Here is a 24,318-nt window from a genome sequence, read left to right as displayed (position 1 = left end):
CCAGCAACATGAAAGAACTACGCCAATAGAAAATAGAGCAGCAGCAAGTGCTTCACCAGCAAACGGTATTTGCCCACAAAGGTTTTGAGGGAGGAAATAGGAAAGAGAGCATGCAAAACTACCTTTGCTCAGCATCAGCTCCATTCTTCCAGGGCAACAGAGAAATCTGGCCCAGCATGGATCCCTAAAAACTGCAGTGCCCAAACTGGGTGCATCCATTTTCTCAGACTGAGCAAGGCTTAAAAAGTGTGAGCTACCCTTTGAAGCAACCTCATGGAAATGTCTTCTGCTTCTGGCACAAGGTCCTATAAACTAAGTCACACCCCATAACAGGATTAGGTTTTTAAGTTTATGCTTCACTTTTAATGTTTGTATTCTTATTAATAACTCTTTGCCTGGGAGATGAGGGATGAAAATAGGAAAATGTTTCCTGTGATGAATGGAACCCACACTGTTTCCCATTCCTGTTGATTGACACTTGCTCCTCAGGCTGTTACATGGCTTACTTTCTCTAGCTGGGCCTCCAGGTGTCTATGTGATGTGAATTTACATGGGGAAAAAGTCCAGAGGCACAGCCTGACATCAAAAGAGTTGAGTTGTTACTACTGGGGTGAGGGGACAGAGTACAGAAGCAGGGTATATGGGGAGCACTAACTCTCTTGGTTGAGTGTAGAGTTGTCTCTGGAGTGGGAAAAGAATAATCTTGGTGTCATATAAAGGAACACACAAATAAAGCAAAAGCAAATACACAAGTTGCTTTCTTTTTTGCAAAAACAGTGCACTGGAACCAAAACTGGGCTTGCATCACAAGTGACCAAGACGGCCTGGCGCCTGTGTCTCATCCCATTGGTGGAGTTCAGCTTCACAGTCTGACTCGATTGGCTAATCGGTGTGAAGGGGAGGGAGCAAATTCAGAGACTATGGGTCCTTGTCAGACTGACTAGGAGCTGGTGTCTTCTCAGACTTTGCTCCTGACGTGTGTCATGTGCCTTTGGCACAATGAAGGTAGCCTTCATACTTTAGGCAACCGAGTTACCATTTTATTCAGGGTCTGTATTTCTGATTGCTACTCAGTTATTAAGAAGTTTCTCCTGACTCTTATTATCTTCCAATGGTGACAATCCCAACTGTGTTCATGGAAAGTGCTTTGTTGCTTCATGCAATGAGCCTCAAACACATTTGCAAGAAGCTGGCATTGAATTGATAAAGCAGAATAATCTGTGGGTATTAGTGAGAACCCCCAAATGTGTCTGTTCCACTGGTATGTTTCCTTGTTTTTCTGTAAGTTTAAATTCCCAAAATTCAGTGTTCCATGACCAAATGAGAGGTTGAACATTACAAGGGCTATCGTTGGTCTTCGTGACTTTTTAGCCATGAGTTCCAGTCACAGCTGCTGTATTCCCAAGCCAAACCAAATAGAAACCTACTATTAGCTACCTGGAAAATGGATTCTCTTCTTCCAGGGTATGGATTTAGCACCTTGCCCAACAAGTGACCTCTACCTGCTACCACGGAAACTGACAGTCCCTTTTGGGTTCCTTAGTCTCATAAAATAATTTAGAAATGGATGCAAGCTCCAGGACAATGTTTTTAGAGTCTCAGACACAAGCAGCACAGATTAGGTAAAATCCTGACAGTCACCAGGAGGAGAGACAGAGGAAAAGTCATGTCTTCTAAGCTAGGCATCCTTGTAAGAAATGGTTTAGGAAGGAAGGAAAAATCACCCCCAGGAATGAAGTGTAGGAGAGAGGCCCAGAGCCTGGTGCCTGGGTGGTCTTTTCCAGCACGCTGGCCTCCTGTTGGTCTTCCCAGGGCCTGGGCTTTCTCTGTTTGTTAGATGATGCCTGGGGATGAAGGGCTCGCACTCTTCCTCACAAACTGGCTGCTTTCACACATTAATGTGGATTTGGCCTTTTTGGTTCCTACTGTCTTATCACATATCAATCTTGACAATAGAGGATATGAGTTCCTAGTCCCTGCTGCCTGCTATGGGAATACCTGAGCTGAATCTTAAGAAAGATTTTACATTTTGTGTAGGTTATATTATTTTGTAACTGTTCACTTTAAGGCCAAAGGCTCTTCTTTTATTGATATTGTTTAATTAAAAAATTTAATATATCTAGCTCTTCTATTTTTGCATGTTCTAAAGAAAAGATAGTTCTCTTTCTAGGTAAACAATTCACATTATTTTAGAAAATCTGAAATTTTTAGACAAATGCATGCTTTTAATTGCCTAAAGCAAACTTGCACGTAACTAAAGATATGGGAAAAATCACAATATGTTAATTATAAAAAGATGCAAAATTTATTATCCAATTTAATAAATTTGTAATGATAGGCAGTATTTATGCATAATCATATGTTTGTGTTTAATCATAAAGGATTGAAAATATGCTAAATTCTCAGTTATCTATGCCATTGTCGATTTATGGTTATTTTTCGTTTCCTATTTACCTTCTGAGCTTTCTGATGTTCTCAGTGAATATGCATTAGTTTCATAACAAAATGATAGTAACATTGAAAATGTCAAAGTATTTGCCTGTTACACCAGCAAACTATACATGGCTCAAATGAATTCTGGGAAGGAAGAGTCAATGAGTCCCTGCTATACCTAAGGCAGATCCCCCGTATAGACCTACACTCTAAAATATGAGCATATGGGGAAGCCGCCAAATGCCACAAGATGGCCCTAGTATTTCTATTTCTGTTGGTAATGTGATTGGGACAATAGACTAGCCTCTAACAGCTGAGAGGGGAACCTCAAATAGTCAAATGGTTCTCAGTGGCGAGCGATGCAGGACTCCTGGGACGAGCAGCTGGCACAGGAGAGAGATCTCTTTCTCCCATTCTGGCTGAGCAGGAATATGAGGGGCAGCAGTGGCCCAGTCCTCACAGATTCTCAAATTACCAGCCGGAACTCAGGCTGAACTGAGTAAGACATGGATGCCAGAGACAAAGAAAGGTAGAGGGAGGGAGGGGAGCAGAGCCAGGACACCCCAGGAAGTAGGCTCCCCATTTTGGGAAGGCTGAAGAAGATGACAGAAGAGGGAACTCCAAGGAACTGTAAAGGCTCTGAACTCGTGTCTCACTCAAGGAATCAGTTACACATTGGAATAAGTAACAAAAATATGGAAGTCAATTTTTTGCCAAGCTAATATGTGAAAAACAAAACAAAAAGTAAGAGCCAGACATAGGGGTACATATCTGTAACTTCAGTGGTTATGAGCTGAGGTAGAGGGTCATGAATTTGAGGACAATTGATGCTACATGCTGAGGCCCTACCTCCAAATCAATCAGTCAGTCAATCAATCAATCAATCAATCAATCATCAGAGTAGCATGCCTTCAGACAATCAAATCATGCCAGAAAGATAAACTCTGAAACAGAACCAAACTGTAAACCCATGACTTCAAAACCAACCAAAGGAGGCAAAGAAAGAGGCACAAATCATTGAAGACCAATACAAACTAGAATTAGGAAAACCCAGAGCTTCTGTGTTGAGACTGGAGAAGGAACTACAAATAGAATTTTAAAATGTTTTCCTATAAATTTGCCTTCCACCATACCACTAGAGAGTCATAGGTTTGAAAAATAATGGTTACATCAACTGTGGAAAGGTATGTGGACCCAGTGCCAGTGAGAGCTGAGGGCAGGCTGGAACTGACAATTACCACATGCTCTGGCAATGTATGGACACATTACTCCAAAAAGACATAAGACATATGCAAATGATGTTCATGTTTTCTGTGGTCAGACTGTTACTACTATTGGTCTTGTTAGCAGTTATCATGGTACTGCTAGCCTGCCACCCTGGTATTCTTGGCTCCATGAGAAAGAGAGTGTATAGGTAGTGTGCAGAAGGTTGATTGCAAGTTTGGTAGACTTGTGTTCAATGGGAAAAGGAAATACATAAAGTCATGTAGTGTGTATGAATGTGTGTGTGTGTGTGTGTGTGTATGTGTGTGTCTCTGTGTGTATGGGTTGGGTGAGTGTGAATATGAGCGTGTGTATGTATATAAGTGAGAGTACATGAATGAGTACATGAATGAGTAAATGTGTATCTCCACATGCATTTTTTAGCTCTATGGAAGATGCCAGATAATGACAAACTCAGTAAGCCAGAAACCAAATTCAGGTTTTGAAAGCAAAATCTCTCACTAAAAGACAGCAAGGATTTATTTAGTTGGTTAGTTATTTAGTTAGTTATTGTGTGCACATTCCTGTGTACAGGTGGGGAGGGGGTATATAGGTGTACTTTGAGAAGGCCCAAGGCCATGTTCTTAATCACTTCTCTACTTTATTTTTTGAACCAGTTAGCTAACGGGGAGGCCGGCAAGCTCAGGACCCTCTTGTCTCCCTCCCCAGCCCGAGGCTGAGGCTGCAGATATGTGCTCTGGGTACCTCACCTGGCTCTTCACATGGTGGGGTCCGCATCAGGGCCTCCTGTGCTCATGTCAAGCAATGTGCTGATGGCAGAGCCATCTCTGCAGCCCCTAGTAGAGGATGACAGCCCAGGACATTGTCCTGAGATAGACATGGATCTCCTGTCACTACAAGGGAGGACCTTGGAGTTATTAAGAACTACTTTGGTCATGACAAAAGAACTTAGGGACCAAGTCAAAGAGGCTTTCATAGGCTACACACAAGACAAATCCTGTCTCAAGAAGAATAAAAGTCATAATGATTGCAACCCATCAGATATGTTTAAATGTGTGAATTAGAGCATTAGAAAATTAATTGCTCTCAGAAGTGGAAATCCTGTGAATAAATGAACGGGAGTAGACACCACTCTGCTGTGTGTCTCTGGAGTGAACTATAAGCTAGTCACAAAATAGCACAAGAGTGTCTTTATAAAAATCCAATGAGAAAGCTCAAATATGGCATCTGAGTGCTGTCTTTCTGTGTGGGCTGTTGGTGACTTCAAAGCCTGTCTCCCTCCTTTCTGCCCCACATTTGGCCTGCTGCACCAGGGCTTGTTTTCCTGGTGTCTGTAGTAGGTTCAGACCATGCACACCTTCCCGTATACAGGAACACACTCCTCAGTTCCCCACCTGAGTCACAGTAAAAACATTTGTTTTCCTTCTTTCTCTCACAGTTGGGGGCAGGTTGAACTTCTGTGATGTTCTGTGGAGACAGTCTTACTCTATTCCCGACTACCAGGAACTCACAATATAACCCAGGCTGCCCTCAGACTTATGACCATTCTCCTGTCTCAGTCTGCTGGTCTGTACTGGTAACTATTTTCCTGAAGAGACTTCAGGCAGAAATTTTTAAGAAGCTTAAAATGTATAATGTAGAGATTGTAGATGTCAACTCTAAGCATAATTAGTGACACGATAAACACATGTGTATGAAGATTTGCACTTAGTGTCATTTAAGGAAAGAATGGAGAAAATATAGCATTTAAAACAAAAATTCTGAAATATCATAAATAAAAGGCTTTCAAAAACAAGAGTCATATAACAAACATCAGTGCTTGGAATGAATGCTATGGTGTAAAAATACTTAAAAAACAATAAATGAATGCTAAATGAGAGTGTGGGACATAGCCGATGTGATCATGAACACATGCAGCTGTGGCTGAAGCAGGAGGGGACTAGGTGGGAAGAAGGGGCTAGTGGATTGGGAGGGGATAAGAGGGGTAAGGAGGAGCTAAATATGTTCCCAGTGCATTGTAGACGTGTATGAAATTGGCAAAATTTGAAGTTGAAAACTTTAAGCCAGAGAGGTGGCTCAGGTAAAAAGCACTTGTTGCTTAGGGCTCTGGAGTTGTCTCAGTTGTTAAGAGCACTGGCTGCTTAGGGCTCTAGAGTTGTCTCAGTTGTTAAAAGCACTGGCTGCTCTTGCAGAAGACCCAGGTCTGATTCCCAGCATCCACATGGTGGCTCAAAACCATCTGTAACTCTAGTTCCATGGGATATGATGGTCTTTGCAGGTACTGCATGCACATGGTGCAGTACATGCAAGTAAAATACACATACACATAAAAGATAATCATCGCCATCATCATTTTAAAATTATACTTGCTGCTCAAGGCAATTACTTGAGTTTGGGAGAACTGACTCCTGAAAGTTGTCCTCTGACTTCCATTTATGTATGCACCTTTGCACATGTATGTTTGTACTAACATATATACATCATACACGGATACAATAGTAATAAGTAAGAATTTACAAAAAAAAGCCAAACAGGAATTACATGCAGCCATTCTGTTTGTGGGCATATAAGTGAAGAAAAGTGAAAGTCAGGTTTAGATATTTGTATTTCTATGTTCTTCACAGTGTTTACTTTAGGAAGCTCAAAGATGAACTCAACCTGGGTACCTACTGACAGGCAGAAGGGCAAAACAAAGTGTATGTACATATAGCAGTGCTTATGGCCTTCTAAAGGAAAATAGTCCTGTTGAATGTGTGGACACGGGTGACAGTGAGAATGTTACGCCGAGTTAAACAAACCAGTTCCAAAGCTAATGTTGGGTAGTTTTGCTTACATGAATGCATTCAAGAGGTCACATTTGTACAAACAGGAAATAAATGGGGGTTGCCAAGGGCAGGAGGCAGTGAGATTGGGGAATGTGTAATGAGTTTTCAGTTTAGAAAGATGGAAAAGGTCCTGGAGGTGGCTGTGGGTCATGATTAAAACCAAGTGAATGTACTTAAGACACCTGACTTGAATACTTCAAAAATGATTAATACAGCAAATTTTAGGTTATGTATATTTTTATCATAATTAAAAGTCTGTAGGCCTATAAAAATAAAGAATTTTGTGTCTGGGGTCCATTGCAGACTAATTTAGACTTTCTGGGAATGGAGTGTAAGTATCTGTTGTTTGAGAAACTTCCTGAGGGATTCTGCCATCATGGTTGAGGATTTCTGATTTAGACAACAATGGGTAAGATTACAAACTTAAATGCACAGTTCATTCCATATATAACAGATATTCAGTAAGACTGGGTGGGGGTGGGGGATGGCTCAGCTGATAAAGTGCTAACCTTGCAAGCACAAGGCCCTGGGTTTGAGTCCAAAGACAGGGGCAGCGGCATGTGCTTGTACTCCCAGCAATGGGAAGGTGGAAACACATAGATCCCTTGGGCCAGCTGGCCACCCTTCTTGGCAGTCTCCAGGTATCGCAGTGAGAGACCCCATCTCCAAACAAACAAACAAAGGCAGATGGCACCTGAGGCACAACACTGAGGTTGACCTCTGGCCTCTACATTTAAGTACACACATACATATATGTAACACCCATCCCCACAATGCACCTGCACACAAGGTACACACACAGACACCTGTGAATGCATGCACACACACACACACACACACACACACACACAGAGAGAGAGAGAGAGAGAGAGAGAGAGAGAGAGAGAGAGAGAGAGAGAGAGAGAAAGAGGAGAAAGAGAGAGAGAGAGAGGGGGAGAGAGAGAGAGAGAGAGACTGAGTGAAGTAAACACTGAATAATTCATACATTATGTATAGGTAGCATATTTGTGGTTAGGAAAGCCTAGCTTCTCATTCCATAGTTTTTGAGAGTACATGCTGTGATAACTTATTTTTTTTGTTTTTCTTCAATATCTATATTAATAACAATATTATCTAATCCATAATCTATAGAAATGAAAGAGTCTTTGAAATGTAGCCAAGTTTGTACCCATTTCTTGCCACCTAAAGGAACCAGTTGCCTGTCTCTTCCTTACATGTGGTGTGTCGGGAGAGCACTGAGCAGCTCATGAAGGTCACAGGGTCCTGAGATTCCGGTCTGACTGGGAGCCATGCTTTCCCACGAATGATGGTTCCTACAGGAATGTAGACTTCACACCAGAACCAGCATATCCACAATAGCCAATATTTATCCCCAGTGTGAGATAATCCCTGGCATTTCTTGTTCTATATTGTTCATCAAGAATGTTAGCAAGAGCCTCATTAATTCCATTGGCACCTGAATGCTACAGTATGGATGGACCTGCCAAGCAAAATGTGACCACGGGTACAATAGTGGCATGAAGGTTATGGGGTAACCAACCATTCGTAATTGGATCTGAGACCTGCTCTACAGGAGGGACCTTGTGTCTGGTACTATATACTAGACCACAAAAGCTCATGGTGGGAAGTCATAGGTCCTAGGGTGGGGAAGACCTACTATTGTTAGGTTGTGACTGGACATGTTGTCAACTGTCTTCTGAAGGTTTATGTTTGTAGCCATAGACTAGCCAGAGAAGCCTCCTCCAACAGTGGGAAACAGCTAATGTGGTGGCTCCAAGTGCTGATAATTGAGTACTCAGTCCTACATGGTAAAGGGGTTGGCAAAGATGGCTCAGGACATGTTGCAGAGGAAGAGGCAGAAAGAACATTGAGCTAGAGGATGGGGAGTAATGATATGAACTGCTGTCTTCTGAGCATGGTGTGGTCATTTTGCTCATGAACTCACTGATGCTGTGGTTACCAGCACATGAAGGGTGACATGCTGGGGCTGCCTAGGGGAGTGTGAGGAAATCGCTGGAGGTGGGTGTGATGGAGATACATTGTGTACACACATGATGCTCCGAAAACTCACTTTAGGATTTAAAATATTATCTCAGCCCTGAAGTCCATGATCCTAAAACCAAGATAGATAGGTAGCTAGGTAGATGTGTGTGTGTGTGTGTGTGTGTGTGTGTGTGTGTGTGTGTGTGTGTGTGTGTATGGATAGATGAATGGCATTTTTTACTAAATGTCTATGGTTATCTTTGCAGAGAAGTAGGCAGACCATGAGGGGCGAGGGGAGGGGTCCAGGAGGGGGGAGAACAAGGGAATCTGTGGCTGATATGTAGAACTGAATGGTATTGTAAAATAAAATAAAAGGAAAAAAATGTCAAAGATGGCAAACCATTAAAAATGAATGCCAATGAAGTGCCAAGTCCCAAGAATATTCTGGCCATTGTAGTGACTGGAATGACCAGTAATAGGCCAATGATGGAGAGCGTAAGAAATAAGGGGTTTCCCAGCAGGGGACCAAGAGCACAGCTGTAACACAGGAAAGAGAACGAAGAGTGGGAGCAGAGCCTGGTGTGTGTTTATCCACATACACATATAACATGTCACAGGTGGGTTGTCTGCCAGCACCCACAGAGCTCAGGACTCAGCTTCAGTTGGAAGATCTGTTGCCCTAGAGATATACTGCCCAAGCTCTAATGCTGAGAGAAGCTGCAAACCTGTTGTTCATGTGGTGAGTATCTGTTGAACACTTGCCCTGTGTAAACGTTAAGAACACAACAGTCAGTATGGCAGGCAGATCCTTGTCCTCATCAAATTTCCAACCTAGTCTAAAGGGGGAACTTTGACATTCACATAAGATATTAGTTGGCAATACAGTGCTGCCGGTTTTAGGTTAGAATGAGGAATGCTCCTATAAACAGTTGAGCCATGCTCATGCTTGAAGAGGAGTTACTGGGATATTTGGGTAGAAAAGACACAGTAAAGGCCTGTGGCAACATTGGCATATCCATTTGAGGGTAGTGTGGCTGTGAGGCAGGGTGAAAGTTGAGTCAACAGGGGTGTGAGAATGGCCCTGGCCACATGGGAGCATCCCCAACCAGCAGCAGATTTGATATTGTACCCAAGAGCAATGAGAAGCCAGTCAGAGGTTTCAGGCAGAGTTCAGAGGAACAGAATGTCAGGGAAGGATGGAGGCAAGATTGACAGTGAGTGCACCTGTCTGAGGTGACCCATGGCAAGGCTTCAACATCCCAGGCATCACTTTCTAATTCTAACTAGGCTAGTTCTGCTACATAATAGCTTTTGCTTTGTTACCAAAGATCTTTCCAGTATATCCCCAAAGCTGCCTGATTTACTGTCTAGACATTCTCCAGCTTAAATCATTTCTCATTAGAGAATGATTTAAAAGGGAAGAGTTTCTCCCACCTATTACTACCAAAGGCTCTGAAGAGAGAGGCTTGCCTTAATCTTGGGCCCGTAACTCCTGCCCTCACCAAATCTGCTTAAGTCCCACTAGTGGCTCCTCCTAATCCTTCGTTCCCGCCTCAGGTGTCAGACTCAGGATAGTGGAAAGCTTCTCACTTATTAGGAAGAACCCACAGCACCGTGACCTGAGAACATGGTCTCGTTTGTGCCGGCTGTGTGGATCTTTGTGAAATTTTGATGGAAATGGAATTTCACTTTCTAGTGTGTAAATAAGTATCAGCCACCTTAGGATTCCTAGTTCTCCAGAAAGCCTGTCAGGACAGGTAGGCTGTGTTCTTTCCGGGTTTTTGTTTTGTTCTTTAAAGCTGCTTTATGATTAGAAAAGATACAGTTGCATTATGATGTTCCCTCCCTCCCTCCCTCTTTCCCTCTTTTCCTTCCTTCCTTCCTTCCTTCCTTCCTTCCTTCCTTCCTTCCTTCCTTCCTTCCTTTCTTCCTAATAAAACAATATCTTAGTTTAAAGCCTAGGCTGGCCTGGAATTCATGATCTTGTTGCCTCAGTCTCTTGAGTTTGAGATTACAAGGATATGCCTCCACACCTAGTTTCCTACATGGTACTATTTAAAATTTAAAAAAAAATTAAAAAGTTTCAGCATAAGAAATGTGAACCCACACAGGAGCCTTTGAACTTGGCACCAGTTCTGAAATGGTAGAAGACTGGGAGGATTTCTTTAAACATTTATGGGACAGTTACTGGGTGCCAGGTGCACACAGAGGCTTCAAGGCACCCGCTCTCCTTAGACTCTTATCTATTCCAGGACAGAGATACTGGTAACGTTCCCATTCTGCCAAAGAGGAAGCTGAGAAACAGAGTTTAATTTGCTGTCTGAAAATGTGGTAGAGCTGGGTTCTGGACCCTGTCTATTCAATGCAAACATCCCTCCTTTCCTCACAGTTCATTATACACAGGCATACTCACCCAGAATATGTGAGCACAGTTTGCCTGGCAGGCTCCTTGTTCTGTCCAGTACCAGAGAGTTAATGACTCATATGGGCATCTAGCAAAGACAGGGATTTCTGCTTAGGGGCAAATACCACCATCTTGTGACCTGACTGAAAGGATCCAGAAAGAGACAGAAGAAATAGGCATTGGTATGGAAATCACAGACAGCCATGTTCTCACACCAAAACCTCAGAAATCTCTGGTGTGTTAGAACTTACATGAGCAAATGAGGTGCTCTGGAAGGAGATAAGCAGGAGCATCTGCAGAAGCTGCAAAGCCCCTGATTTGGGGGATGATGGAAGAGGGGTGCAGACTGCAGGGCACAGAGGTCCCCCTCTGAAATACCTCTGTTTTGTGGGTGATCCCCAGTGAAGTGAGTATAGGAGATGGTAGCTATCAAACACTGGGAGGTGCACTGTGTTTTGAGAAGTAACTGAAGAGCAGCTAGGGGATTATCTGTCTCCACCTCAGTTGCCAAAAAGTAACAAACTATTAACCTGCAGCAAGCTTTTCCACTGGAACATGCAATTCATTCCAAATACAGACTGTTCCCAGGGAAGATAAATTGCCTGTTCCCAGGGATGGAGCATACACTTGCTTACTAGCCTTGGGATGGAAGGGGTCGTCCACTGGTGTTTGTAGTACAGAGAGAAAAGCAGTGTGTTTTTCTCCTACACTCTTTGATACAGGGGGAATTGAGGTTCCTGGTGTCACCAATAAAAGGATTTATAAGTAGACACAAATGGAAGTGCAAGAATGATTTTCTTAGTTTAAAAGAAAAACCGCAGGGCAGGCTAGCTGCTGCCCAGAAAATGGAGGAAAAGAGGGAACCAGCCTGACACTGAACCTGCCATGGAGGCCATCCCCATGGACAGCACCTGGTCAGCAGAGAGGCTTTAGAGAAAATAGAGATGGGGGGTGGTGGCAGAAAGCGTGCTTAGAGCAGAGACAGAAGAAGGCGAAGTCAGTCTTCTGAGTAACCCTGAGAAGCCAGCAGACATTGGCCCCCACATGTCTGTGGGCCAGAAGCTTCTATACCAGAGGTGGGATTCTGGGAAGGGAAAGCACAGCATCTCACCAAAGGAACAATTATTCCACCTGTCTCCTTAGCTTGGCTGAAAATGGGGCCATCTTCCTGGAAGTTGTCCCTTGGCCAAAGTGACTGAGCCAGCACACCTGGATTGAATGTTAGGCTCTGCCCAGTGTAACAAGAATCTTAAAGGGTCTTCTAAATAAAAAACAAATCGGGAGCCAGGTGTTGGGGTGAATGCTGAAAGATCAGAGAAACAGAACAAGCCACAGCCAACCTCACCTTGCCAACTTCTCAGCTGATCCTGTTTCCTCAAACTGGAAGCCTCTGAGTCCTCATCTGAATGGATCTCAGCTGAACTGCTGCTGAAAACCTAAAAGCTTAACCAGGCTCTAGTTCCTGGTCCTCACACCTTATATACCTTTCTGCTTCCTGCCATCACTTCCTGGAATTAAAGGTGTGTGTCACCATGCCTGGCTGTTTCCAGTGTGGCTTTGAACTCACAGAGATCCAGACAGATCTCTGCCTCCAGAATGCTAGGATTAAAGGCGTGTGCTACCACTGCCTAAACCTATGTTTAATATAGTGGCTGTTCTGTTCTCTGACTCCCAGATAAGTTTATTAGGGTACACAATATATTGGGAGATACACTATCACCACAGCCGAGGCCAGAAATTCTAGCTTCTTAGCCATTAGTTTTTTCTACTTTAACCATTTTCGCACAAAACCATTAATTTCCCACTTTTCGTCCTTCTCAACTAGAAGGAATATCTTCATTGTTATTGTTTATTTGATGTTTATTTTTACTTTAATTTTAAAAGTCATATTTTCATAGGGTAAAAATAGAAAAACTATTAAAGTCTAGGAGTGTGTGAAATACAAGTGTGTCCCCCTGCCACCTACTCTGTCTGGACTTCCCAGAGGTGTTTTCTATTTTTAGTTTCTTGCTGCTTTTCAAAGAACTGTGGTCCATGCTGACACAACATGATCCCTGAAGTTCATCTCTGACTGTCCTTGGTCTTCACTCTTCTTCAGTTCAGCATGGAACTTTGTAGATGAAATTTTCCTGTCCTGACCATCTGCTCCCAAATAACTGACACATAGGCTTAATATTACTATTATATTATACTAATATAAGTGCTAGGTCAATAGCTCAGGCTCATTACTAGCTAACTCTTACACTTAAATTAACCCATATTTTGTATCTATGCTTCCCCACATGGCTTATGGCTTGTTACCTCATTTTCTATACATCCTGCTTGCTCAGCAGCTGGCTGGCATCTCCTGACTCCACCCTTCTTCCTCCCAGAGTCCTCTGTATCTGGCTGTCTCGTCTATACTTCCTGCCTGGCTACTGGCTTGTCAGCTTTTTATTGACCAATGAGAATAATACATATTCACAGTGTATAGAAAGATTACTCCACAGCAGATCTCATCTATAGGAAATATGCAGATCCCACTCTGCCTATTCTCATGGCCATCTGGCATTACATTTCTGTGGTCCTCTGTGGACTCCACAAGGGTCTCACTGCCTCTGTTGTGATGCATTCCTCCTGATTACACTACAGCCTCCATCTGCATGCTACCTTCTGTCCTTGGTTTCAGACTTGGTGATGGCAAAGACTGGTGCTGTTCATTGCCATGTGTTCTGGGGCCTCTGTAATCTTAATGTAGTATAGACAATATGCAATGGTTAAATTATAAAGCTCTGTCAGGGCACCATTTTGTCAGGAAACAACAGATTTTTAACCCTATGTGCAGAATATCTTGGTGGTAACCAATGACTTGTTAATTAGACTTAAGACCCTCTCAAAAATAAGGAAATCAAGCCTGATACTGGAAACCTAGGCAACTGCTCAGTGCTAGTGAAGTCCTAGATCTTGGAGAAGAACCCACAACTGCTGCTTTACTAAGACAGCATAATCCCCAACTACATTCCAAACATTTGTTCTTATACCTACAGAAAAGTATATAGTCCTCATCCTCAGCAAGGAAACCTCTTTGCAACAGATCGAGACCATTACAGAAAATCACAAGCAATCAAAGTGTAGAGTTGTGGAGCCCAGTTCCAATAGATACATCTACACAACACACCTATACCTAAGGCTCAGGGAACATTGCCCAAGAGGAGGTAGAAACACTGTAAGAGCCAGAAGATCAGCTGTGAGATTGTGTCTCTTAGTAACGTCAGGAGCTACACCAATGAAGTTGCAGTAACATGACTGCCAAACATGGGCTGAACAAGGATGACACTGATAGACAGGCCAAAGTGGACGAGGGGGAGGAGACCATGAGGCCTCAGTCCTACAAAGAACTACAGGCAGCTAAGGAATGCCCAGAGTGGGAGGAATAATCTTCTCTGGGGAAGATCACACCAATTGGTTTTTAAATGCCAAATGGTCAGCCCTGAAAACATACGTAGGCTAAACAGACTGAGCAGGTTATAGTATGACTGCTGTCACATGTATTTAAATGTCTAAATATAAATATTTTTAAATATAAATAAATACATCTAACAGCAATGAGTGAAGAAAGAGGTCATGCATTTGAAAAAGAGCAAAGTGGGGTATATGGGAGGTTTGGAGATGGGGGAAAGGAAAGAGAGAAATAATGTAATTATGTTATCATTTCAAAAAGAAAAGAAAAAATGAGAAAACAACAAACAAAACCCCCCATTCAATTCCATAAAAAATAGTCCTGATTTCTAAACAATAAACTGCACGAGCCTTGAGTTATTGCTTTGAGTTGATTGCTTTTGGCATCTGTGTGAATCTATGTAACCACCAATCAAAACAAGGGATGACTAGTTCCAGGAATCTGGAAATTTCCCCATGTGCTTTTTTAGTCATTTGTTGTTGCTGTTGATTAAATGTGTTCTTTTGACGATTTCCTGCATGCATACAACTCATCTGACTACCTTTATTCACCACCCCTTTTCCTATTCCTACCCTTTCCAACACCCCATCCTCCCTAAGGGTCCTTTTCCCATGGTCATGTGTGATCCCCGGTAAGGAACCGTCCAAAGGCACCTGTCACCATTGGGCATACATTTGAAGATAATGGTTTTCTTTCCCAGAATCCTTCAGTGGCCTATCAGCAGAGGGGGCTCTGGCCCCATGAGTCCCTCCCCGATTCAGGACTGGTAGAGTCTCTTAGACCTAGTGTAGGCAACCACAGGGGCTGTGAGCTGACGCCTGCAATGGCTGCGTCATGCCCACAGGATGGTGTTCTGCAGCCCTTCTGTCTTTCCTGCTCCCTCTTCTGATGTGTTGCCTGAACCTTAGAGGGGCAGTGGAAATGTCCGGAATAAGTTGATTTTTAAACACCACACCAACACCAGAGGTAATGACTGATTTCCACCACCATATTTAATTTAACTAATGTTCTGATACCTGCATGGAATAATACAATAAGATGCTTATACTCTTTTTATTACTTTTAATGTATGAGTAATATTTTCTTTCACAAAATTGATCTTTCATCTTTTTAGTAAATTTCTCTTATTTTCTCTAATTTTTACATGTTAGAATCAGAGTGCTAAGTCATCATCTCTTAGGTAAATACCTCGATCATGAGCTAAAGATCTCAACTTTAATAGGAAACTCCCCAAATGTCCCTAAAATGATCCTATATGTTGGGGCTGGAGAGGTGACTCAGCAGTTAAGAGTGCTTGGTGTTCTTGCAGAGTACCTGTACTCGGTCCCCAGCACCCTCATGGTGGCTCACAAGCACCTGTAACTCCAATTCTAGGGTTTTAGGAGACAGACAGATCCAAGGCTTTCTCAGGGGTCGATGAAAGGACAAAGGGAACATTAGTCCCGTGTCTTTGTCCAGGAGCAGACTTGCTAGGTCCTGGAGCCTAGGCCTTGAAGGATTTAAGGTTTCTGTTCTTGAAAACCCAGCATTCTCCCTGGAAGGGGTGGGATCCTAAAAGGAGCTTTGTCTGAGATATCCTGTCTTTTCTTGGCCACATTGTCTGATTTATCTCTCTGTTGACCTTGGCCCCTTCTGCAAACAGTATACAGGATGCTTTACTTAATGACCTTGGCTGGCATAAATCAACAGCTTATGCAAGACCTTCAGGCCTCAGCTATTGCTTTTGTCTTCTTCATTTCTCATCCCTGGTCCTCCTACCTGACACCTTGCCTCAGGACCCTGCAGGATTGTATTTTCAATGTGTCTGAAAGGCAAGTTCATCACCCTATGTGGAATGACATGTCCTGTTTTGGTTGCATGAGTAGTTTGCTGTTGGTTTCTTACTGCTCCGCTCCTGGTTAGATATGCTCACTATCCAAGTTCACATCCTTCAACTATCTCAGAAGTAGAATCCCAGAAGCCCAAACTTGGCTGTAAATGTTGGGATGCTGGAAATATCAGAGGCCTACTTTTACTTTTACTTTAAAACTTGAAGAAAATTTTCTCTCTAGTTAAATGGTCTGGTATGTTTTAGAAGACCATTCATCCCAAGTCCCCAGCACATCACGTTCTTTGAAGTATAGTCTGGTGACAGGCACAGAGCCCCTGGGGCAGCTTCTTGTAGAGTGGTCACCAGTTCATTTCGGAAGTCTCCTGGAGGCCTTGTTACAGAATTTAAAAATATCACCCATTGATTTAAACACTCCTGATAGGGTTTAAGAAAGCTATGGTGGCCAAAACAGAAAAGCTCCTGACTTCGAAGGGTTGTGTCTCCACCTTTCCTGCTGCTGTGATAAAGAACTCAGACCAAAGCAAGCCAGAGGACAGAAAAGAGTTTGTTTTAGCTCACAGATCCAGGATATCCATTATGGTGGGGAAGGCATTGTGGCAAGAGCTGGAGGAAGCTGGTCACATTGCATTTTCAGATAGGAAGCACAAATAATCATGGGCAACTAGTTTTCTCTTTTATGGACAGGACCCAAGCACAGAAAGGGCTGATGCCCATTTTTAGAGGACATCTTCCAGCCTCCATAACCTAATCAAGATAATCTCTACAGGTGTGACTGGAGCCTTAATTATTAGAAGATTTCAAATCCTGTCAAGTTGATAACCGCTAACCATCACACAACCCTCTCAAAAGATATATCAGGTAGTGATTTCTACTAAGTGCTTGTTTTTATGTGCTGGCTATAGAAATCTCCTACTGCTAGGGTTTGGGTTTATGATGCCTCCTCCCAAGCCAGTACTTTCAAGGCTTCATCTATAGCCTATGTGGTTATTGCAAAGCCTAACCTTTAAGAACTGGGGCTCTTAGGAGATCTTGAAGACATTAGGGGTGTGCTCCATACTTCTCATTTCCTCTCTTTCAATTTCTGCTCATGTGGTAAGTAGCCATACACTACCTCCATGATATGGAGCCATGGGCCCACAGTGTGGTGTTGACTAACCATGGACCAAAACGTCTATGATGATGACTAGAAACAGTGGATCTTCCAATTGTGGTGGTGGAAAGCTGACTAAACAATCCAACTCTGACCTGGCAGGAACGTAATTTTTGACCCTTAAGTCTTATTCATTACTATTTGTCTAATTCAAGAGTCAGCAAAAACTCTATAGTTATTTGGGGGTACTATGAGGTTCATGATCTGATGCTAGGAAATTTGAAGGGTCATGGGAGGCAGGGAAGCTGAAGAGAGCATAAGGAGAGATAAGACACACTTTATTAGCTCTGCATGAAGACCTCCACATGACCTGAACAGAGGCAGGTACAGGCACACAGGCCTACAGACAGACATACACAGACAGCCTGGCCATGGTGAAGATATAGAACCTATACAAAAGTGGTACCCTGTCAAAATAGTTATATAACAGATTACATCACTGTTTGTTTTTGGGTTTCCTGGACAACAGTGTCAGCCATCTTGTGCTGACTCATACTCCCATCTCATGTCCAGTGTTAGCCATCTTGACCCACACTGGATACATGTATCAGCACCATGTTGTCTAAACATGAGTTGGCCCTAAAGGCTCCCTCTTCTCAACAGATGCCTTAAGCATTCTCAATGGTCTATAAAGATTTGAGGTGTGGCTAGGGCATGGACAAGGGGTAGACCAGGTAGCATCCTAATGCATATTCCCCATGATGTCAGAAAAAATCCATGTCCATACTGCCTGCATCTCAAGACTTTTGGCTCATACAGTCTTCAAAAGTAGCAAACTTCTTTAAAAATGATTTGCTAAATATAAACTTACACCTGCTTCAGGACATGCTGATTTATAATACACCAAACTTTACTGCAGGATGCTCCCTTCTACCCCTACCCCCAGTAGCTAAGCAGTAAAAAAACAAGGTTATTTATGGTTTTTGTTTGTCTGTCACCTTTTGAATCAAAGCAATGAAGAATCCCAGTGCAGCGTGTCATGTGCTGCTAGTGCTGTGACTCAAAGCTGAACAATAGAAACCTCACCGTGTGGAAATTCAGAAGAGCTAACAAAATAAACAAGGCCCCAAAGTAATATGTACCTGTTGCTGTGTGACAATGTGGTTGCTGTGTGGCAGTGTGGGTGAATGTAGTTGCTCTGTGGCAGTGTGTGTGAATGTGGTTGCTGTGTGACAATGTGAGGTTTGCAGGATTATTTAAAAGTGGTCTTTTCTGCAGCATTTCAGAAGCTTTCTCTCCATTTATGACATTAAAACAGGAAAAGACTCTGCAGAAAGTTTTATGTCATTTTTTTTTTCCTGCCAAGGAGGATTCTAAGACTGACATTTTCTTGTAAATGCTTTTGCTGGCAATAATTGCTGCCTGGGCACTGTGATATAATATGGATGTTTCCTTTAATCTAAGCTGTGTATGTTTCAATATCTAACCATTCAAGTTGTTCTAACAGGAGACACAAAAAGAAATTACTTTGGCCAGCTTTCTGAGATGATGGGATGGATGCGGTCCTCCAGGTTGGGAGAAAGCTCTTCAAAGAGCATGGGAGTGTGCCCCTGGAGCCTTATCTGTTCTATTTCAATACGGTGGAAATGGACACTCTCTCACACTGCATTCTCATCCACTGACTGACTTGGCTTTTAGTGGTGAGTGATAATACAGATAGAAATTTTCTCTGACTTACCAACAACAAGGATTTCCCATCAATCATATCACAAAGGGCCCCAAATGCAATGTAAAACTAGAAAAGGTCACTGAAATAAAACTGCATCCTCCCATGGTGCTTGTGGGCAGTTGGTCACAGCTTTACATACCTGTTAAAAGGTCCCTCTGTGTCTATGAAGTCCAGCAGCTGCCAGTACTAGGACATGTCTACCTAGCATGTGCTTCATCTATACTAAAGGTTTTCAGGGTTCCCTTTTTAGATAAAGATGGGTTTTCTGGAACTTATCCTCAGCCCTGGCAGAGTCTTCACTATCCCAGAATGCCATAAATTAAGCTGTGGGGTGATGAGATGGCATGACCTGTAATGACAGTGATTGGGAGGCTTAGGCTGGAAAAGTGGGGGTTAGTGGCCAGCCTGGGCTACATAGGGTAACCCTGTCTCAAAACAAAACAAAAAAAAATAGCAATAATAGAAACCACCCAGTTGTAGAGCCAAACAAAAAAACGTGAGGATGGAAAGGGATCGGATCGGGTGCTGGTGCGGGGCTGGGGATAATTATGATGCTTTATACCTGTGTGCAAATGTTAAAGAACAGATTAAAATCATTTAAAAATGATTTTTAAATAGTCATTGAATGAGGTCCCATGAGCCCAAATTTCTGGTTAGCATATATCTAAGTTTTGTTAACATTGATGGGGACAGTTCTTTAATTTTTCAAACAATATTCTGAACTTAGTGTTTCACTAGTAAAAGAAACTTACTGCTTTCCTACCCCTATGATTCTAGGCAATAGCCAGGGTTACCACTGGCAGCCTGGGATCTGGGACCCTTGGCCTTGAAGATTCAGCAGTGCCCTGGAACTCCTCTGGTGACCAGGGCCTGCAGGGGTTCCCCTAAGGTTCCTTATAGCCTTTATCAGCTTCCTTCCTTCCTTCCTTCCTTCCTTCCTTCCTTCCTTCCTTCCTTCCTTCCTTCCTTTCCTCCTTCCTTCCTTCCTCTTCTTCTTCTTCCTCCTCTTCTTCTTCTTCTTCCTCTTCTTCTTCTTCTTCTTCTTCTTCTTCTTCTTCTTCTTCTTCTTCTTCTTCTTCTTCCTTCTCTCTCTCTCTCTCTCTCTCTCTCTCTCTCTCTCTCTCTCTCTCAAGTTTACATTCTTTCTCTGGATTAGTATTTCTACTACTGCAAGGAAACACCATGACCAAAAGCAACTTGGGGAAGAAAGGGTGTCAGCTTATACTTCCACATCTTTATTAGTCATCAAAGGAAGTCAAGACAGGAACTCAGACAGGGCAGGAACCATGGATGGGTGATGCTTACTGGCTTGTTCCTCATGACTTGCTCAGCTTGCTTTCTTATACAACTCAGGACTGCCAGCTCAGGGGTGGGACCACCCACAATGGGCTGGGCCTTCCCTCACTGATCACTAATTAAGAAAATGTCCTACAGCCTGATCTTATGGAGGCATTTTCTCAATTAAGGTATTAATGTTCTCTCCTTTCAGATAATTCTAGCTTGTGTCAAGTTGACATTAAGACTAGTCAGTGCTCCCTCCCCCTCTCTCCCTCTCTCCCTGCCCATTCTTGTTCACCTGCTTTTTCAGGATTACATTAGGGGGCTTCCAGCATGTAATGGTTGTAGAATCATCTTGAGTTCATTGAGGTTTCTGATTATGAAATGTCTAGTTCAAAGTGTTTCCGCAGGCCAGGCAGAGCCTGTGCCCCCAGGAGTGTGGTGGTTTACACTGTCAACTTGGCAGCAACTGGAATCACCTAGGTCTGACCTAGAACCACATGCCTCTGTGAGTGCCCTAGGCCTGACCTAGAACCACATGCCTCTGTGAGTGCCCTAGTTTGCTTTGCTGCTGTGATTAAAACACTGACCAAGACCAACTTGGGGAGGAAAGGCTTTCCTTCATCTTCATCTTCATCTTCCCTCAATGCTGAGAGGAGCTGAGGCAGGAGCTGGAGGCAGGAACTGAAGCAGAGACCACAGGGAATGCTGCTCACTGGCTTGCTCAGCTGCCCTTGTTATTCAGCCCAAGCCCACCTGCCTAGGGAGAGCACCACCCACAGTGGGATGGACCCTCCTATGCTGTAGATCAATTATCTTCACAGACACGGCCACAAGCCGATCTGATCAAGTTTTCAGTTGACAATCTCTTTTCCCAGGTGACTCGAAGTTTGTGTCAAGTTAACACTGAAGCTTATGATGAATGTATGTCTCCAAGGAATTTTCTAGGCAAGGTTAATTGAAGTGGGAAGCTGCCTCCCCCCCCCCGCCCCCCCAGCTGTGGATGGATCCTTCCATGAGATAGGTCCAGACTGAATGAGAAGAAGGACTAAGTGCCAGCACTCCCCTCCCTCTGCCCCTGAAGCAGATGCAGTATGCAGCCGCTCCATGCTGCCACCACTGTGAAGCCCCTGCCATGATGAACTGCATCCTTGAATGTAGATGGCATGGAACCCTTCCTCCCCGAGCCAGTTCTTGTGTCCACTGGACACAAGCTAGCATCATCTGGAAGAGCAACCTCAACTGAGGAAACGCCTCTGTCAGACTGACCTGTAGGCAAGTCCATGGAGCATCCTCCTTATTAAAGACTGATGTGGGAGGGCCCAGTCTGCTGTGTGTGCTGACACCCAGGGCAGGGGGTCTTGGGTTGTAGAAGGAAGAAGCTGAGCAAGCTGTGGGGAACAGGCCAGTAAGGGGTGCCCTTCCATGGTCTCTGCTTCATTCTGGCCTCCAGGTTCCTGCTCTGACTTCCCTTCAGGATAGGCTAAAAGCTGTAAGGACAATAAACCCGTTCTTCCCGAGCTGCTTTGGGGCAGTGTTTTAGCACACCAACAGAAAGTGAACTAAAAGGCTTCCTTAAGTTGCTTTAGTCAGGAATTGTCATAGCACTAAGAAAGCTGAGGCACCAGAAGAACGGACCCCAGGGTTCCCACAGCTGTAAGGGGTCTGTTTGAGATGGACTGTGCTGTAAAAGCAGTGTGCTGGGCAGCTCAACTGCCAGACCTTCTTCTGAAGGCTGCCAATTAGGGAGTCAGATTTCCCCTTCTCTGCTTTGCTTACTTGTGGAAAGATGCACATCGGGAAGAGCACTTACAATATAAACTTAAAGAAGACAACAATATAAACAGCCAATTTAACAATGCTTTAACAGTACTTAACACCTGCCAGTATTACCAGAGAGAGGGGTCTCCCCACATCTGCCTCAGGCTGAGTGCTTCTCAGGTACCTGATTGACAACCCTATGCAGAGTTTCATCACAGTGACAGATTTCACAGGCTGTAGAAAGCCCTGCAGCCAGTGAACTGAGGAAGCCATGAACAGCTGACTTGAAGCTGAAACCAACTTAGTGGTTGACTGAAGACGCTAGGGCCAATTAAGTTGTTTTCTGTGCCTTGTTTCTGTTGTCCTAAAATGCTATGAGATGCCCAAGTTGCATGTCAAAGTTTGCTTTGTTTTATCTGGAACCTTTCTAAATTTAATTGGTATAAGGAATCTTCCCTTTCTATGTAGCAGGCAAGAGCCAAAGAAGCATCTACCTGGTAACCAGGAGAGAATGTCATAGAATCCACACGTCCATTGTCAACTACTGCATCTGAGTGGTGGGTAAGTTCTCTCCTGGATTTTGAAGCTTTGTGGATTTTTGAATTGAGATGTCTGAGTTTGTTTCAACAAAATTCTCATCTCAAGCCATGTTTGGTGAAGTTATAACAGAAATAGGACTAGAACCTATAAGGAAGTCTCTAGTGTCAGACTGGGTTGGACACAAACTCAGCTTAGTTCAGTGGGTGCTGGACTGGGATCAAAGAGTGGTCTCTGACCTCAGATACTGCACTTGGCCAGAACTCCTAACTCCACCAACAAAAGATTAGATTCAATAGGTACGTAAGTCTGTCAGTAGTTGGTAAATTCTGGCTTCACCTGGACCCAGGTCCTATAAAACTCTGCCTCCAGATTTCCATCAAGGATTAGTTTATGCATCTTCAAGAGTTGTAAGCTTGTGGCAGTGCCAAGGGTCAGTTTGTACTACAAGAGAGGTTTGTGGTCACTGCCTGGTGAGACGGACTGGACTCTGGCCAAGTTCATTTATAAGAACTGCCAGGATCTATACTTCTTTTAGAGAAATGGGAAAACTTAAAGAAATACTTGGCAATTATGTAGCCTTAATATGGATGATTTGGTTTGGATACAATTATTTCATTTGTAGATTATGTTAGAAAAGGACCAAAGACTTCATATAACTAAGGGGGTGTAGCTCAGAAAGCCTTTGAAATGCTCAGTGGGTAGGGAAAGATTTGCCTTCCAGAGATTGAGTCTCTGACTGGGGGATGCTTCATCTTGCTTTGTGCCTTGGTTAAGATGAGGACCTTGGAACATGTAAGGAGTCTGATTGTTGTCTGGAAGACACTTTGATCTTGTCATTTGCTTATGAACTCTGCTCAAAACTCAGTAATTAAGTTGAGAGATTGCAAAATAGATTAGAAAGTGGCCCATCTTCACTAGAGAGTCTTCATTTAGGCTCTGGGTTTTAGTGGTTCTTCCTCTCTTCATGAAGAGAGAGTACTAGCTGTGTGGAGCCTCTTATAATAGAGAAAGTGTTTGGATTCGGGGCCCGTGTAACAAGCCTCACCTTTGCCCACTTTGTCCTGACCACAATTTCTGCTCATTATTGTTATTATTATTTTAATTCTAGACTGATGATAATATTTAGACCTGAAACCTGGTTTCAAGGCAGTCAGTCAAGAAAGGGGCTTTAATCAGTGCCACTCTCATTCAAATGAACTAAGAGGAAAGTCAATATCCTCAGAGTAGATTTTGCAAAGAGGTGAATAATTGGAGTCTTGGACAAGGTCTGTTGGGATGTGAAGGATGTGACACCTCCTTTCTTATAATAAAAGTTGATGTTGGGGATTTCTTAGAAACAGTCTCGAAAACAGCTGTGGAATAAACGAGAGTAACGTGGCTTTGCATTGTGCCATTTCTTTTCTTTTTCTTTCTTTTTTGTTTGTTTGCTTTAAATTTAAAGTAACCTATGTATTTTAGAGTGGGATGTCTTTAACTTCTTCAGTGGCTGCTTTGGTGAATGAACAAGCCAATCATAATTGGTAAAAATCAGTAAATTGGGTGGAAATAAATGGAGAGAAAGTTGGCCGTAGCAGGAATCTTAAAAAGTTCTTATTATTAAAATCAAACCTGAGCCAGGTATTGGGGAAGATCAGAGAACCAGAACAGGCCACAGCTACCTCACCTTGCTGGATCCTCAGCTGGTCTTGTTTCCTCAGACTGGAAGCCTCTGAGTCCTCATGCAGAATGGGTCTCAGCTGAACTGCTGCTCAAAAGCCTGAATGCTTAACCAGGCCCAGTGC

This window comes from Peromyscus leucopus, chromosome 5 (assembly GCF_004664715.2).
Source record: "Peromyscus leucopus breed LL Stock chromosome 5, UCI_PerLeu_2.1, whole genome shotgun sequence".
NCBI classification, from domain to species: Eukaryota; Metazoa; Chordata; class Mammalia; order Rodentia; family Cricetidae; genus Peromyscus; species Peromyscus leucopus.
This window is presented reverse-complemented; position numbering follows the sequence as displayed.